This window comes from Dreissena polymorpha, chromosome 1 (genome assembly GCF_020536995.1).
Source record: "Dreissena polymorpha isolate Duluth1 chromosome 1, UMN_Dpol_1.0, whole genome shotgun sequence".
NCBI lineage: Eukaryota > Metazoa > Mollusca > Bivalvia > Myida > Dreissenidae > Dreissena > Dreissena polymorpha.
In genome coordinates, this window is record NC_068355.1 from 166302552 (window position 1) to 166320604 (window position 18053).

General features: G+C 33.9%; 1 long non-coding RNA gene across 1 annotated transcript; it reads right to left on the bottom strand.

The window, feature by feature from the left end:
• Positions 1-1102: 1102 nt before the first annotated feature.
• On the bottom strand, positions 1103-12368 carry LOC127859873 (uncharacterized). The gene is made up of 4 exons (XR_008039507.1): positions 12234-12368; positions 5754-5833; positions 5149-5415; positions 1103-4547 (listed from the first exon to the last, which is right to left on the bottom strand). It is a non-coding gene; the product is annotated as an uncharacterized LOC127859873 (long non-coding RNA).
• Positions 12369-18053: the final 5685 nt, after the last annotated feature.

An 18053-nucleotide genomic window follows, 5' to 3' on the forward strand; every position in this document is an offset into this window, starting at 1 on the left:
ACACCGTCTAATGATGGTTAACAAATGTGTCAAATGATTTTAAAATCTCACAATGATCGACAAAGTTATGGCCCGGACAAGCTTGTTCCGCCCGCCCGCCAGCCCGCCGACATTTGCCAATCTAATAACCACTTTTTTACTTCGGAAAACCTGGTTAAAAATCCATGAACTGACGAAGAATATGCACAATTTTTTAAATGTATAACATTTCAGCAATATAAAATGAAGCCAGAATTATTATTCCTAAACAAGAAGCTGCGTTCAATAAAGCATATGACCCCACTGAAAGCCATGTCAGTATTGATTCATGAACCCAACTGAAGTCATAGTCCAAAAGTAGGTAAATTTGAAAGTCAACAAGCAAATTTGATGAATTGATATTCCTTGCCACATGCATTCTGTTTATGGATGAGAGCAAATCCCTGATACATGGTATAATCCTTACACAAACAAGCAAATTCATTGAATTGATATCCCCCGCCAATATGCTTCTGGACACAAAAGTGTTATACTTGACACTCAAAAAAGCATGTTTTTGAGATACAAAGGGCCATAACTCCGTTATTAACAGATGGTGTACAATGCCATTCAGCGTGCATCATCCTCTTATCCATATGTATACTCATACCAAGTTTAAACAAAATCTGCCAAAGCACTTCCAAGATATGGGTCCGGACACAAAAAAAGCAATTTTTCAAGATACAAAGGGCCATAACTCCGTTATCAACAGATGGTATACAATGCCATTTGGCGTGCATTATCCTCTTATCCATATATATACTCAAACCAAGTTTCAATGAAATCCGCCAAAGCACTTCCAAGATATGGCTCCGGACACAAAAGTGTCAGACGGACGGACGGGCTCACGAATGATACATTGTGTGTCTAATAATTTGTGGGACTATCAAAATCGTATTGTGGGTCTTTTCATTTTTGTTTCTAACGAATGATACATTGTGTGTTTTTCAGACTTATGTGTCTATATCACTGCGTGTCTTTTCACCCAAATAAATTGTGGGATCATATTATGTCAAATAAAGAGTTACAACTCCACTGGAAAACTATGTTTTTAACACAAATACATGTACCAACAAATGACACATATGTTAGAAATGTTTAATAAAAACATATCGTATCAAATAACTGTCATGAATGCCTACTTTTATAAATGTAAACTAATACAATCAAGTATTTGCAATCTATGCTAGTGCTCTAAAGAAACAATACAATACCTATTCTTTGAATGTAGAAAATTTCAACCATTGTAATCACTTTCCCCAAAACTTAAGCAAAAGGAATATTGACATAAATTTCCTTTATCATGTTCAAAAATATTATAAATGAAATAATCCGCATTGTGCATCAAATTGCGCTTAACCACAACTAACTGGATTCACACATTAAAAATGGCAACATTTGATAATGTAATTTCTTCTCTTTCTCACTTCAGCCATACAAAACCACATACCCGGTAAAACATCACACACCAAGACCATGGTTACCCACCAATTCAACATACATTCAGGTACATTTACACAACATGACTTAAAACTACACATTTTTTATTTTTCAGGGGTGTATGTAAAGACATATGGTGGATATTTTGCCTGCAAGATAAAATGGTAAAAAGTAATGTGCATCATTGGTCTATTCAAAACAATGTTGCAAACCAATAAATGACAAAATGCAGGCATACTGGACAAACTTTAATAGCATAAGATTAACAAAATGGTTGTGGGATGTTACTAATATGAACCTTAAACATCAATTATTGTGGGTCATCAAAGAAAGATATAAATAAAATGTTACTGAAAAATATGACCTTATTCTTAAACTAAAATATCCGTCTCTATAGGAAGAGTGTAAAGATTAGTAAATATCAGATTAAACTATGTTCGCAAATGGATTTTACTGCAGCAGAACTAAATGGAACAAAATAAAACAATTAAAAACGAGGGCTGTCTGAGGACAGCGCTGGTCAACTTTTCTGAATACTTGTCACATATTTGCTCAGATCACATGTTAATTTTCAATATGTTCAAGTTATTACAGAGTATAATCTCAGATCACACGTACTTTTCAGTACATTGAAGTTTTGTAATTTAAGCTTTTGTAATGAAAAACTAATCTTGACAAATACAAATAACATTTTTCCAAAGTTATTTGTGATTTATAAAAAAATTAACCACAGCAAATGCCGCGGTGGGTACAATAGCTCTCATTTTCTTTGAAAAGTTGAGCTACACGACACCTAGGGAAAGTCAAACAAATATTGAAATTGAATGTCGTATTCTTCTACAGACTCAGTATAAATCCTATCTACACATATAGACAGTTAATATGTATAAAATATATCTCCATTAACCTATACACACACGTGACATGAACTTCAGAACTAGATGCCTGTCGAGTCCAGTGTCAATAAAGCAAAGTTGGTATCCTGTTTGGACACAGACACAATTAATAATATAAAAAAAAACTGACAAAAACCAACAAGAAATATTTGTTTACAAAAAGTGTCAATGTATAAGGGAGATACAGACCGGACAAGGTGTATAATGCTCATTTTTGACCTTTGAACTCTTATATCCACTTGAGCGACTATATCTGAGGCAATCAGAAAGCCTGTTTATGAAAACGACGAGCCAATGAACACCAGGCTTTCTAATTGACGCATGCGCGTACACCCGCGTGTTGGACATGTGGCTTTTTTGTGTAGTGGGACTGTCAAACTCGCAGAACCCATACAATGGATCTATATTTGACGATATTTGAAGTGTGACCTTGACCTTTGAGCTAGAGACCTGGATCTTTCTTGTTGCACACCGGCTCATGGTGTTTAACAATTATGCCAAGTTATTTTTTTTTTAAAAGTGTCAATGCATAAGGGCGATACAGCCTGGACAAGCAATCCTGACTGAAAACCTAAACCAACGTACATACAGACACTCAAGTGCCATTGTGGCAACTATATTGATCTCAATGCCAGCGGCATGACAAAAATTATTCCAATCATACTGGTAAACATTCCCATCAGAAAAAACTAATTGTCAGTGTTTAGTCAACTGCCTCGTCCTTTTTAAATATTACAAACCAGTAATTGTAAAACCAAAAAAAAACATGCTTAGGGTGTGTGCATATGTATTTTGTACTAACAATTTCAAACTAAAAATGTCTAGACAACTCTTACAAAGTTTCCTTAAGATTTGTCAAACTTGATATTATTTTGAAAAAAAAATGGATCAAAAATGTGTCTTCAAGCATATTTACAATTATTTTTGTAAATTTGTGCACACATTCTAGCTTTTGGACCCACATGACCCAGATTCCATATCGGTCTTGCCAAAACATTTTCTTCAAGTTTGGACCATACATATGGCAGCTTAAGTTACATATTATTAGCGAATTTCGGAAAGGACACACAATCTCTTTTTTTAAATAACAAAAGTTGTGAATCTAAGAAAAACCACAGGAGAAAAAAGAATCTATTTGGAAAAATGTTTCTTCCTAAGTAGTGACAAATAGAGCTTGCTTCAAAAATTCATTTGTGACCTTATGTTCATAACATGTGTTTTTATTATATACCTTAAACTTTACTTATATTATTTGTAAACTGAAATCAGGTATATAAGAAAATAAATAAGGTACATTCCAAAAGCATCGATGAAGCAAAAAGGAAAATATTGTATCTAAGCTTTTGTATAAGCATTTTAAACATTTGATAATATACCAGATTCTTGTCCACCTTTAGACATATACATAGTAAAGTTTCAATTCAACAAATAAAATGCACACACAAAAATTACCACTTGCATACAAACATCACCCATATTTGCCAAGTCACTGTTGCATGATCTTTTCAATGTCCCTCGAAAGTATTCTTATAATGTTCCATCCGAGTACCGATAGTAAACAACATGTTTTTTTATTTTTTCTTATGATTCCAGGGCTTTTTTTCCTCCTTTATGAGTGGCCGTGGAAGGACATTTCACAATTTTGAAAAGGACAATTCACAAACCTAACATGGCCGTGAATTTTTATAAAATGGGCCGTTTTTCACAATTTTAATAATTTCACGACTCAGTTTTTCACAATTTTAAGAAGTTCGCGACTCAATTTTTCACAATTTTGAAAAGTTCGCGACTCAATTTGTCACAATTTTGAAAAGATTGCAACTCATTTTTTCACAATTTTGAAAAGTTCGCGACTCATTTTTTCACAAAGTAAGGGGGCCAGGGCCGCTTCACAAAGTCAGGAAAAAAAGCCCTGGATTCATTGCACTAATTTTCTCAATTATCTTGTCGTTTGACCTTTTCCAAATTTGCCCATTTTTCTTACGACTTTTATGTTTGGCATCTTCAACCTGCTGGTTCCGCTGACAAATTCCACTTTTAAGATATTCACTAAAGTTAGTTTTTATTTCCTCTGTTTCTACCTCTGTGAATTTCTGACGTTTTGCAGCCTTTTTGGGGGGCTTCCTTTTTCTCTTTCCCTCATATTCCTCTTCATCCTCATCTGATATAGTGTGGTCATCTTCGTCCATGCTTCTGAAAAAGTTACAAAGAATATTATTCAAATAGAAGCAAGCAACACTAATTCAAAACTTATTACAAAATGTATAGTCCTTATTTCTGACAACACAAACTACAGTGGCGATAACTAAATCAATAGGACACTGAGGATTCTGCTATTTTGGTCTTCTCAGATGAGCTTGTTCAGCATGAATTTCCAAGGCATGACCAAAAAGCAACCAATTATCTAACAGACAAGATTCACATCAAATATCTAAGCCCTAGTTCTTGCTCTATCAGAAAAGGAGTTTTCTCTATGCTCACAATGAGCATTTTGTAATCAGGTGAGCTGAAAAGTAGTAGTGAGATCTTAGAAAGCCATTCGAAAAAGTAAGAGCAAGGTTAAAGTTTCAACGACGCTTTGAAGCCATATATTTGATCAAGTTGTTATCTTTAATATAACAAAAGTTATTCATTATTGCAAAAGTTTAACCAAGGTTAAAGTTTTCAACAGAATGACAGACAGACAGGCAAAAAACAATATACCCCTGATCATTCGATCCGGGGCCGGGCATAATAATCCACTGTTAAATTTAAATGAGTTCCAAACCCACAAAGTACGAGATATAATCTTCACCTGGCTTAATGTTGCAGTGTATTTCCTAAGGTTCACCTCCTGACTGGCTGTGTGTGATGTATCTTGATGTTCTGATGAGCAAAACTCTTGACTGGCTGTAGGGGATGTATCTTGATGTGCTGATGGCCAAACATCTTGACTAGCTGGGGGTAATGTATCTTGACCTGCCGATGAGCACACCTCTTGACCAGCTGTGGGCGATGTATCTTGACCTGTTGATGAGCACACCTATTTACTGGCTGTGGGTGATGTATCTTGACCTACATCCTGATTTGAAGGGATAAAATCATTAACAAAAAATAATAAAATGCCAGAGTTTCGGTCAATGATGTGCAGACTAATGAATTATAAAATCAAAAACACAGAAAAGGTGAAAATAGTCACATACACAAACATTATGTGTATAGGTAAAGCCAAACTTGTTAATATGTTTGTACACACATTTTTAATTGAAATTAAAGTAAAATGAATAGTTGAAAAACGTGTTACTTTGCAGTAAATGTTATGGATTTTAAATTTATTTTAGTCAGTTTGTAATACTGAACATATTTAAAAGGCAAGTAACAACAATATTAATGTATCAACAAAAGTTTATGTTTTCATACCTTTAAGAACCCCTCCTTCAGTGCAAACTCTACATCATTTAAGAAGGTCTCCAAGTTCTTTGGTTGTTTCTGTAAAGCCACTGAAATGAAATATTTTTTATATTTGATTATATGACTTTTTGTGTCATAAATAGGCATGATTTGTGTATATGAACTACATCACTAGTGTATCTTTTATCCCTATTGCTAATGTGTCTTTAATAACAATCTAGCAACTGTCATGTCCATAACTTGTGTGACTATAATGTCCGAAAGTTGTGTGACTTAACTGTTCATAACCTAAGTGACTGCCAAGTCCATAAATTGTGAGACTTTAATGTCAATAATCTAAGTAACTGTCATGTCCATAACTTGTGTAACTGTCATATCTGTAAGTTGTGCGACTTAATTGTCCATAACATAAGTGACTGTCATGTCAATAAATTGCGTAACTTTAATATTAATAATTTAATTAACTGGAATGTCCATAACTTGTGTGACTGTCATGTCCATAAGTTGTGTGACTTATGTGTCCATAACATAAGTGACTGTCATGTCCATAAATTGCCTAACTTTTACTTTATTAAACTATGAAACTGTCATGTCCATAACTTGTGTGACTGTCATGTCCATAACTTGCGTGACTTATTTGTCCATAACATAAGTGACTGTCATGTCCATAAATTGCGTGACTTTAATTTTATTAAACTATGAAACTGTCATGTCCATAACTTGTGTGACTGTCATGTCCATAAGTTGTGTGACTTATTTGTCCATAACATTAGTGACTGTAATGTCCATAAATTGCGTGACTTTAATTTTATTAAACTATGAAACTGTCATGTCCATAACTTGTTTGACTGTCATGTCCATAAGTTTTGTGACTTATTTGTCCATTACATAAGTAACTGTCATGTCAATAAATTGCGTGACTTTAATTTTATTAAACTATGAAACTGTCATGTCCATAACTTGTGTGACTGTCATGCCCATAAGTTGTGTGACTCATTTGTCCATAACATAAGTGACTGTCATGTCCATAAATTGCGTAACTTTTACTTTATTAAACTATGAAACTGTCATGTCCATAACGTGTGAGACTTTAACGTCCATAACATAAGTGACTGTCATGTCCATAAATTGCGTAACTTTAATATTAATAATTTAATTAACTGGAATGTCCATAACTTGTGTGACTGTCATGTCCATAAGTTGTGTGACTTATTTGTCCATAACATGAGTGACTGTCATGTCCATAAATTGCGTAACTTTTACTTTATTAAACTATGAAACTGTCATGTCCATAACTTGTGTGACTGTCATGTCCATAACTTGCGTGACTTATTTGTCCATAACATAAGTGACTGTCATGTTCATAAATTGCGTAACTTTTACTTTATTAAACTATGAAACTGTCATGTCCATAACTTGTGTGACTGTCATGTCCATAACTTGCGTGACTTATTTGTCCATAACATAAGTGAATGTCATGTCCATAAATTGCGTGACTTTAATTTTATTAAACTATGAAACTGTCTTGTCCATAACTTGTGTGAATGTCATGTCCATAAGTTGTGTGACTTATTTGTCCATAACATAAGTGACTGTAATGTCCATAAATTACGTGACTTTAATTTTATTAAACTATGAAACTGTCATGTCCATAACTTGTGTGACTGTCATGTCCATAAGTTTTGTGACTTATTTGTCCATAACATAAGTAACTGTCATGTCAATAAATTGCGTGACTTTAATTTTATTAAACTATGAAACTGTCATGTCCATAACTTGTGTGACTGTCATGTTCATAAGTTGTGTGACTCATTTGTCCATAACATAAGTGACTGTCATGTCCATAAATTGCGTGACTTTAATTTTATTAAACTATAAAACTGTCATGTCCATAACGTGTGTGACTTTTTAACGTCCATAACATAAGTGACTGTCATGTCCATAAATTGTGTAACTTTAATTTTAATAACCTAAGTAACTGACATGTCCCTAACGTGTGTGACTGTAATGTCCGTAAATTGATCGACTTAATTGTCCATAACCTAAGTGGCTGTCATGTCCATAAATTGTGTGACTTTAACTTTATTAAACTATGTAACTGGCATGTCCATAATGTGTGTGTTTTTAACGTACATCACCTAAGTGACTGTCATGTCCACAAATTGTGTGACTTTAATGTTAATAATCTAAGTAACTGTAATGACCATAAGTTGTGTCACTGTAATGTCCGTAAGTTGTGTGACTTAATTGTCCATAACCTAAGTGACTGTCATGTCCATAAATTGTGTGACTTTAATGTTAATAATCTAAGTAACTGTAATGACCTTAAGTTGTGTCACTGTAATGTCCGTAAGTTGTGTGACTTAATTGTCCATAACCTAAGGGACTGTCATGTCCATAAATTGTGTGACTTTAATATTAATAAACATAGTAACTGACATGTCCCTTACTTGTGTGACTGTAATGTCCGCAAGTTGTGTGACTTAATTGTCCATAACCTAAGTGGCTGTCATGTCCATAAATTGTGTGACTTTAATGTTAATAATCTAAGTAACTGTAATGACCGTAAGTTGTGTCACTGTAACGTCCGTAAGTTGTGTGACTTAATTGTCCATAACCTAAGGGACTGTCATGTCCATAAATTGTCTGACTTTAATATTAATAAACTTAGTAACTGACTTTCCCCTAACTTGTGTGACTGTAATGTCCGTAAGTTGTGTGACTTAATTGTCCATAACCTAAGTGGCTGTCATGTCCATAAATTGTGGGACTTTAATTTTATTAAACTATGTAACTTGCATGTCCATAATTCGTGTGACTTTAACATACATAACCTAAGTGACTGTCATGTCCATAAATTGTGTGACTTTAATGTTAATAATCTAAGTAACTGTAATTACCATAAGTTGTGTCACTGTAATGTCCGTAAGTTGTGTGACTTAAGTGTCCATACCTAAGGGACTGTCATGTCCATAAATTGTGTGACTTTAATGTTAATAATCTAAGTAACTGTAATGACCGTAAGTTTTGTCACTGTAATGTCCGTAAGTTGTGTGACTTAATTGTCCATAACCTAAGGGACTGTCATGTCCACAAATTGTGTGACTTTAATGTTAATAATTTAAGTAACTGTAATGACCGTAAGTTGTGTCACTGTAATGTCCGTAAGTTGTGTGACTTAATTGTCCATAACCTAAGTGACTGTCATGTCCATAAATTGTGAGACTTTAATTTTATTAAACTAAGTAACTGTTGTGTCTATAACTTGTGTGACTTTAATGTCCATCACCTAAGTGACTGTCATGTCCATAAATTTTGTGACTTTAATGTTAATAATCAAAGTAACTGTAATGTCCGTAAGTTGTGTGACGTTCATGTATATAAATTGTGTGACTTTAATTTTATTAAACTGTCATGTCCATAACGTGTGTGACTTTAACGTCCATAACATAAGTGACTATTATGTCCATTAATTGTGTGACTTTAATTTTATTAAACTAGGTAACTGTCATGTCCATAACGCAGGTGTGTGACTTTAAAGTCCATTACCTAAGTGACTGTCATGTCCATAAATTGTGTGACTTTAATTTTAATAATCTAAGTAACTGTCATGTCCATAACGTGTGTGACTGTACTGATCATCAAGTGAGTTATTGTTGAAATCAAGTATAAGTGTAAAATAAGATCAGACGCCATTTTATATTTTGGAAACTTAACACGGACAATCTAAAGCCAATTCCTATATACCTCCCTTCAATCTTTGAATAATGAATAATGCTGAATGCAATTAGGTGCACTCCAGACCTGGGGGTTAACTTCCTATATACGGTATATAGGGGTGTGCCGATTTTTTTGGGTGTGTTTTACGACTTAAATTATAGATATGGGTTTGGTTTTGAGCATGTATAGTATATATATATAAAGTATAGACATGGGCATTGAAATCAGAAATTTGCTTGTATATAAATGCATATAGATTTGAAAGTATCAGTATCAAAATGGGAATGATCAATGTCATTCTTGTACATAAATGGGTATCAATCAGTAGCGAGAAAGATGCAGAAACTTGACTGTTTTTATCTGTTGCTTGGTCAAACAAGATGATACTGTGCATACGTCAGAATTAAGTGACCAAATGGTTACATAATCTAAAAGTGTCAGGAAAATTGCAGTTACTGCAAATGATTTATGAAAATTGTGTCGGAATTTGACGACTGTCAAAATAACCGACTTTATGCTACATGTGTACACGGAATTATACTCTGCCATGGTGACATCATGGATAATAATATATTTTTTGTAGAAAATGTGTGGAATCATGAAATCGTTATCACAGCAAATTAAGAAAACATTTAATTTCCGGTCATACTTAAGAACGCTCTTTATAATATATCAAAACAACATATATATTTGCATAATTCAATAAGTATACTGTATTGATATGATAGAGATTAAAATTCTAGTATGAAATGTGACCACTTTTTCAAATTATAGTACTGAAATGGGTCCAGTTTATCAAAATTCTTGTATTGAAATGGGTCCACTTTCTCAACGGTGTCGTATACAAATGGGTCTGCTTTTTCAAAAATATTGTATCAAAATGGGTCTTCTTTATCAGAGTTGGGTCACATTTCGGAAGTCTCAGCGGGACACTTCTGCCCTTAAATTTGGGAAGATACCCCCCCCGGGAATCCAGATAACTGCAGAAGGTTGGTGGCTCTACCCAAACGCACAAAACAAACAAACCAAATACATAACGAATAAACAATCCCACAATAAAAGTATTTCAGGGCGTTTTTGAAGAGAATGTAAAACTACCCATACCACTGGAATTTAAACAAGAGCACCGCAAAACGGGTGCCAACGCTCGGCTGCGGGTGCAGTTTTAAATAAAATATTGTCAGAATTGCTTTTTAGAGGTCACAGTGACCTTGACCTCTGACCAAGTGACCCTAAAATGGGTGTTGCGTGTGAAACTCCTCAAGCTGCAAAGTGCTTCCACCTACAACTTTGAAACTTCATATGTAGGTCTACATATGAAGTTTCAAAGTTGTAGGTGGAAGCACTTTGACTTTAGAGACAAATGTCAAAGTTTTAGCACGACGCGGACGGCAGACGGCGGACGAAGAGCTGGTTATGACAATACCTCGGTATTTCTCCAAAAACAGCCGAGCTAAAAATCAGCTCAATATCAGTAGTTTGAAAGACCAGCATTGAATATTCCAATAAAAGTTAAACATTTTATAAACACAATAACTATAATATTTTCTCTTCTAGTATTTTCATTGGCCGACCATCAAGGCTGTAAAATTGGCTGAAAAAAGCCCTGCATTTACCTCAGAATTAATTACAAACAAAATGTACATGCAAGTACCTCGTGTGTTTGTGTTGAATGTAAAATTTATATTTACGTGTATATTTATTTAAGTAAAAACTTTCAACTGCAAATTATATAGCACCAATGCACCAGGTACTCACATAAAAACAAAATGAACACTGTCATAGAAAACTAAACAGTTCTGTTCCTCTTGTTTTATAAACTCATAATTTTTTAATAGTTCATCTGGTGACAAACTTTACCCAGATTTAATCTGAACCTAGATATCATTACATGGCCCTAATTACATTTCAAGGGACTGGGGCCGGGGCCCTCATGTAGGGGGAATTTAACATTGTTTTGAAGAAAAAGGGGATTTTTTTTTTAGCTTTATGTTCAATTAATGTTGTTCAAATAATAGATATCCAACTTCAAATTTTTAGCAAACTTTATAATCGCAAATGCATCTTAAAAAAAAATAAAAAAAATCCTTTATGTTTCACTGAAAACAGTGTAATGATCAACGTTTTTGCTTGAGCAATACACATTTATTTGCTCGTAAGATGTAAAACTTAAACATTTAGTCAGCTAACACATGGTTTCCCTGGAAAAGCCGCATTTTAAGACACACTGGTAATGGTTACAATTGACAGGTAGCTAGTTTCTTCGTCACCTGGTTACTTCGGCATCGTAATTAAATGCCACTCTGACACTCGGGTTTGACCAGTTCGGCATTTACAGTTTGTCTTATCTAATTAAAATCTCATTATGATGACTGCCGCTCCACAACGCCGCTTTACTTTTTTTCCATATAAAAAAATTTGCTGCAGCAAAGTTGTTTACAAACAAAATGTCGGCGTCTTTTCACGTTGCCAACGACGAGCAGGTGCGCGTGATAAAACAGCGAAATTATTAACAACTATTGAAAGCAATGTGCGTTTACTCTTTTAAAATTAGTTGTGCTTATGGCATTTTGGATGTAAAACAATTGGACAAAATTTAAATATTGCATTTCCCGATAACTGTGTGGCCAATTTAACAGATTTCAAAATGACCTTATTTATTCCTCTTTTCATGGCTTAAACTGGGTGCCATAAGTTATTCACAAACAGAAAAAACATCTAAATAGATTATACTGAGTAGTAATAGAAAAAAAAACATACGAAACTTACCTCACATATGGTTCTATAAAATATAAATCCGCTATCCATTATGATAAACAACGTTTGACAGTCCCACTGCACATGTCCAACAAGCGGGTGCATGCGCATTCGTCTATCGTCGACCCACCTAAATTCGCGACTAACCTAGATTCGCGGATTTCGTTTTCGTCACGTAACCGGTATCGAGATTTATTTCTGCGCATGCGTGATCGTGGCGATATGGAAACGAATGTTTACTCGATTGGAACCATTGAAGATTTGCGAAAAATAATGCGTTTTAAACAAGTAAAAAGTGAAAAATACAATCAATTAGCAAAAATACCATATTTTCTTAACATCAATAATATCGGACCATCGAATTTCATATATATTAAGTTAAAATCTGATATCACAATTTTCTGTTGTCGTCTGCTGTTGTAGTAGCACTGCCATATATGGAAATGTTACGCTTCGAAAACATGAACAATTCCAACACATGATTTATTGTGTGTTTCTTAGACCATGACAATTAAGCTTATTTTTTATTTCTTTTTTGTTTTTAAGACAATCCCTAAGCATCGTCGCAAGAAGTATAGGCACTATTCACCAATTGCCTTGATAAATGCTTACAAAGCTGTTAAGGAGGAGAATGTGTCTGTTCCTAGAGCCTAAAAATTATACAGAGTGCCTAAAAACATTACGTTTCAGGGTCTTGGAAAAAATCCACCCAGACACAGTTGTTATGGGAGCTGCTCCCATTTCCCATGCAATTTACCCTGTTCATATGTTAATATTTTATTGTTATTTCGTGTTTGACTTTTTGTTAAATGTTTCATTTGCACATGACACCAAAGATCTATTAATATTAATAGATCTTTGATGACACCAATGTAAACGGTTAAAAGTAAGTTAGCTTGGCCTAATTACTCGACACTGTAATGAATTTTTGTATGACGTCATACCCGCGAATCAAGGGTAGTAAAACAAAATGGCTGACACTTTACACTATTGTCAAGAATTTTGACATCTAAGAGCTTTAAAAACATTGTGTGGACATCATAATGGAACAAATCGGAGAGGAATGAATTTATTTTAAAAAGTTCATGTTTGTTTTCGTTGTTTTTTTATGTGTTATTATTTTAATATTGACATTTAATGTTATGGTCGCGAATTTACGGTATTCGAGGATATTAGAAAGCCTGGTGTTCATTGGCTTGTTTTTTTTATAAACAGGCTTCTGATTGCCTCAAATATAGACGCTCAAACTTTCACAGACACTTGCAAAAATAAAAGTTACGGTCTCGTCCATCGCATAGACAGTTTTACATGGACATCCTTTGGACACACTTTGGACAAAAACGTTGTGCGACTTCTCCAGATAGGTTTAAAGTTGCACAAGACACATTTTGACGAACTTTGGGCAAATGTATTGTGCGACTAGTCGCACAATGAAATTAAGACACACAATGTATATATGGGCATAAAAAAAGTTGCACAATGTATCATTCGTGAGAACGGACAGACGGACGGAAAGACGGACGGACGGACAACGCCAAAACAATATCTGTCCGCCTATGGCGGGGGATAATAATTATCGTGTAAGTACCTGTTATCGAACAGCACCTATTATCGGACGTTTTGTTTTGATTCTGAATGCACATGTGCAAAAGTGCGCATGACGTCACATTGATAAACAAATGGTCGCACATAAAGTGCATGACCTACTTGCCTACTTAGCTTGAAACAAATGCGCCGAAAACAGGTTAAAAAATGTATTTATTGTTATTTACACTTTTTTATGTGTTTTTTTGCTATTACTTTTTGAATGCATTTATCAAAACGTGCATTTACACACCAAAAGCATATTTCTGTTTGCAATTTTGATTGCAGCAGACGCAGATTTTTTCGCCGAGTCCGGGTCACGTGATAGTCATGTGACTTTTTATATGCTTGAGTAGTATTTATGAAGTGTCGGGTAATAGGTCATGTTTACATCGGCCGCCATTTTGTTTTGTCTGCTAGAGGTGACATTAACCAGGGAATCATTGTTATGAATTCTTGAAGGATATTTGCTGGCAAACTTTACAGATAAGTTATTAAATGATTAAACTGTTAGTCATTTGTTAAAACAAAATGTTTTTGTCATTTTAAGTGTTCCAATTTTAACATATTTTAAGGTAATTTCTTATCTGTTCGATAACTGGTTCGTCCACCATAAGTGTAGGGTTATTGTTTTTATGCATTCTATAGACCCGTACAGTTTAAAGGGGCCTTTTCACAGATTTTGGAATGAATTTAAGTTTGTCATTAAATACTTTATATTGATAAATGTTAACATTGGGTCTAAAAATCTCCAGTAAAAAAAAACGATAATACAAATAAAGAATTAAAAAAAAGTAACCCTCAACGGGGTTCGAACCACTGACCCCTGGAGCCATGGAGCAAAAGTCTACTGCTCTATCCGCTAGACCATTCGCTCTCATACCATGTCCAATGTATTTTTTACTTTATATATGCAAACCTCGTAGTATCAAAAAATACGACAACAACAGAATTCTCCAAATTATTTAATCGTTTCGCGTTGCAACGCTTTATTATTTTCAGGTTTTTAAATCATCAAAAGATGCACATAATGGATGTTTTAGAGCATGGTAAATGTTCAGTATTAATGTTTCTTCACAAATATCATAACTTCAATGAAAAATTGCGAATCTGATTTTTTTTTCAATTTTGTCAATTTACCAAAGCGTGAAAAGGCCCCTTTAATGTTAAGATCTTGTTGGGTATCTGTAATACAGCCCTGACAAGTAACATCAAACAAAAACAACAAAGGGCCATTACTCTTATTTAAGGAAGTGAAGGGTTCTGGTTCTTGTGCATTGCAATTTTCGTTATTGATATCAATCCACCCATGAAGTTTCATGTTGAAATCTTGTATCAAATCTGAGATATAGCCCTGACAGAGAGACAGATGAACGGACAGACTGGTGGACAGAAAACGCTACATCACTACGCCTAAGGCGACAGAAAAAAAGAGGAAAGGTGTTGAGAGTGTTCATAGATAACATTAATACATGTATCAACTATCAAAGCTTTTAAGCAAGGGGTATTAATGTTTGACAAAACACATCCATTGTGGTTAACCATGGTGCCCTTCTGAATTAGTTTAAGTCCAAAATTAGGTCAATGTCAAGGTTTAAATGAGGTCAGGTGAAGTGGGTTCACTGATAGTGTTCAAAGACATGATCTTTTAAATATAAAGGGTTTTAGTAGGAAACATTATTGATGTTAAAGACACATGTCATTTAGGGTAAACAAAGCATTTAGACCTTGTGTATTAGTCCTATTTTAAAAATAGGTAAATATCTAGGTCAAAATGAGATCAGAAGATGTGGGTAAGTTGAATGTTTTCATAGATAACATAAATGCAAGTATCAAAGCTTTTTTGCATGCAGTTATGGTATTAAAATGAAACGCGTCATTTTGGCTTAACTGAGCTTTTGAATCTTTTGAGTGAGACCATGTCCAAAAGTAGCTTGCTGTCAAGGTCAAATGAGGTCAGGGATGTGGGTGTGTGGATTATGTAATCATACACATCCTCACTACAAGCATCAAAGCTAAGATTGTAAGAAAACTTATTTATGCAAGACAAAATGCGTCTTTTTGGGCGAATCTTTAATTTACGGATGGATTTTTTTCTTTAACTGTTTCGTTGGGTTTTCCACCCTTTTCAAACAGTAGTTTAGTCATATGATGGCGGACAGTAAACCAACTCACACATTTCCTGGGTTAGCAGGTTTACCAGTACTGAGTGCACATACTTGGACCAGTACCTGATAACTGCCCTACTTGTACTAGTCGTAAGGGGAGAAAGGATTTCATGTCCATAATACCCACACCCCTCGCCAAATGAACAGACTGACTGACTGTTGGACCCACAAAGGTCTTTTTAACAATATTTGTGCCTTCGGCGTAAGATTACAAACAATATATTATAATCTATTGAAATATTCAAGGGCAAAAGTCTCAGGAAAATTTAATTATGTGAATTCGGGCATCAAACTTTAAATGGACATCTATTTTTTTTAAACAGAACTGCTCATTTCATGTTCTGAATGTACTTTTGTAGTATTATATATTTACTTTTAGTAGAATAAGCAATTTTCCATTACATATTTACATACAGTGATTGCATTTTTAATAATTTCGACTGTGTTTTTAAATTAAGTGTGTGCACACATGGTCTCTTGTTTGAGGATTTTAACAATCTTATTAAACATCCATTTTTGTATTTAAATCAATTGATATAATACAAATATATGCAAATGTCTATTTTTCTGATAATTTATGAAAATTAAAAATTACCAACAGATATATAGGATCTGGCACAAGTTGTCATATCATACCATATTTTATTAAACAAGTTCAGGAATTTTGTTAGTAAGCGAGCCTTTGGCGAGCTTACTAACGAATTTCCTGGACGAGTTTAATATAATATGGTATGCTATGACAACGAGTGTCAGATCTTTTTTATCACATGCTTTTAAATCAGCAAATTAAATAAATATTTACGAAAACATAATGATAAATCCTGAATGTTGTTTACATTTCGTGACGTCATTTGACGTTGCAACGTCATTTCAGCAAAATAACAAAATGCGATTGGTCAATAAACGAAAACTAAGCCAGTGAACACGCTTAAAAATGTTGTATTACACATGTGTAATAAAAAATAATATGTAATGGTTGTATTACATGGGAAACAGGGTATAGCATGTGATAAAAAACTGTATATAATGTATTGATAAAACCACATCTTCACATTATAATGTGTTCAGTGCAGATTTCTGGTAAAATGATCTAGGTCTATTCATTGAATATGAATTGGCTTTATATTGATTGCAAGTTATATTCTTCTTAAGACGCATGTCTGTTGATATTACATTTTCAAACAATTTATTTTAATAAAACATAAGTATGATTTTAAATCAAGCAAAGGTTACTCACCGTAATTACTCTATGATTATAGACACTTAAAAATAATTTTTTTTTTTCGTGTCCGAAAACTTAGATACAAAAAATATTCACAAAATACAGGTGTCCGAAAACTTAGAGTCGAAAATTGAAGTGTCCGAAAATAGCGTCAATTGTATCAACGACTACCGGTAATAGCACGCGCTAGTAAAATACAATGCCGTATAGTATAAATTTCAGTTATATATGTTTGCCCTGCATTTTAAATAATTTTAAATGCTTAATTTATTTGACAGAAAGTTACTACAAGGTTGTACTTTGACCAACGAGTTCAAAGATGAGCATGTGATGTACCGATACTCGCTACTATGAACCTTTAATTAACGCAATAAAAAAGCAAACTATGAATTCCTTGTTTGTTCATTTCCGATAGTTGTTGTCTAATACCTTCCATTGTTCGTAAAACTTGCAATAGGGTGCATCACACTTTGAAGCGTTTAGTATTTGTCACAGTTATTTTACTGAGAAGGGGTAGTACCATTGCGGCAGATTTCTGGTAAAATGATCTAGGTCTATTCATTGAATATGAATTGGCTTTATATTGATTGCAAGTTATATTCTTCTTAAGACGCATGTCTGTTGATATTACATTTTCAAACAATTTATTTTAATAAAACATAAGTATGATTTTAAATCAAGCAAAGGTTACTCACCGTAATTACTCTATGATTATAGACACTTAAAAATAATTTTTTTTTTCGTGTCCGAAAACTTAGATACAAAAAATATTCACAAAATACAGGTGTCCGAAAACTTAGAGTCGAAAATTGAAGTGTCCGAAAATAGCGTCAATTGTATCAACGACTACCGGTAATA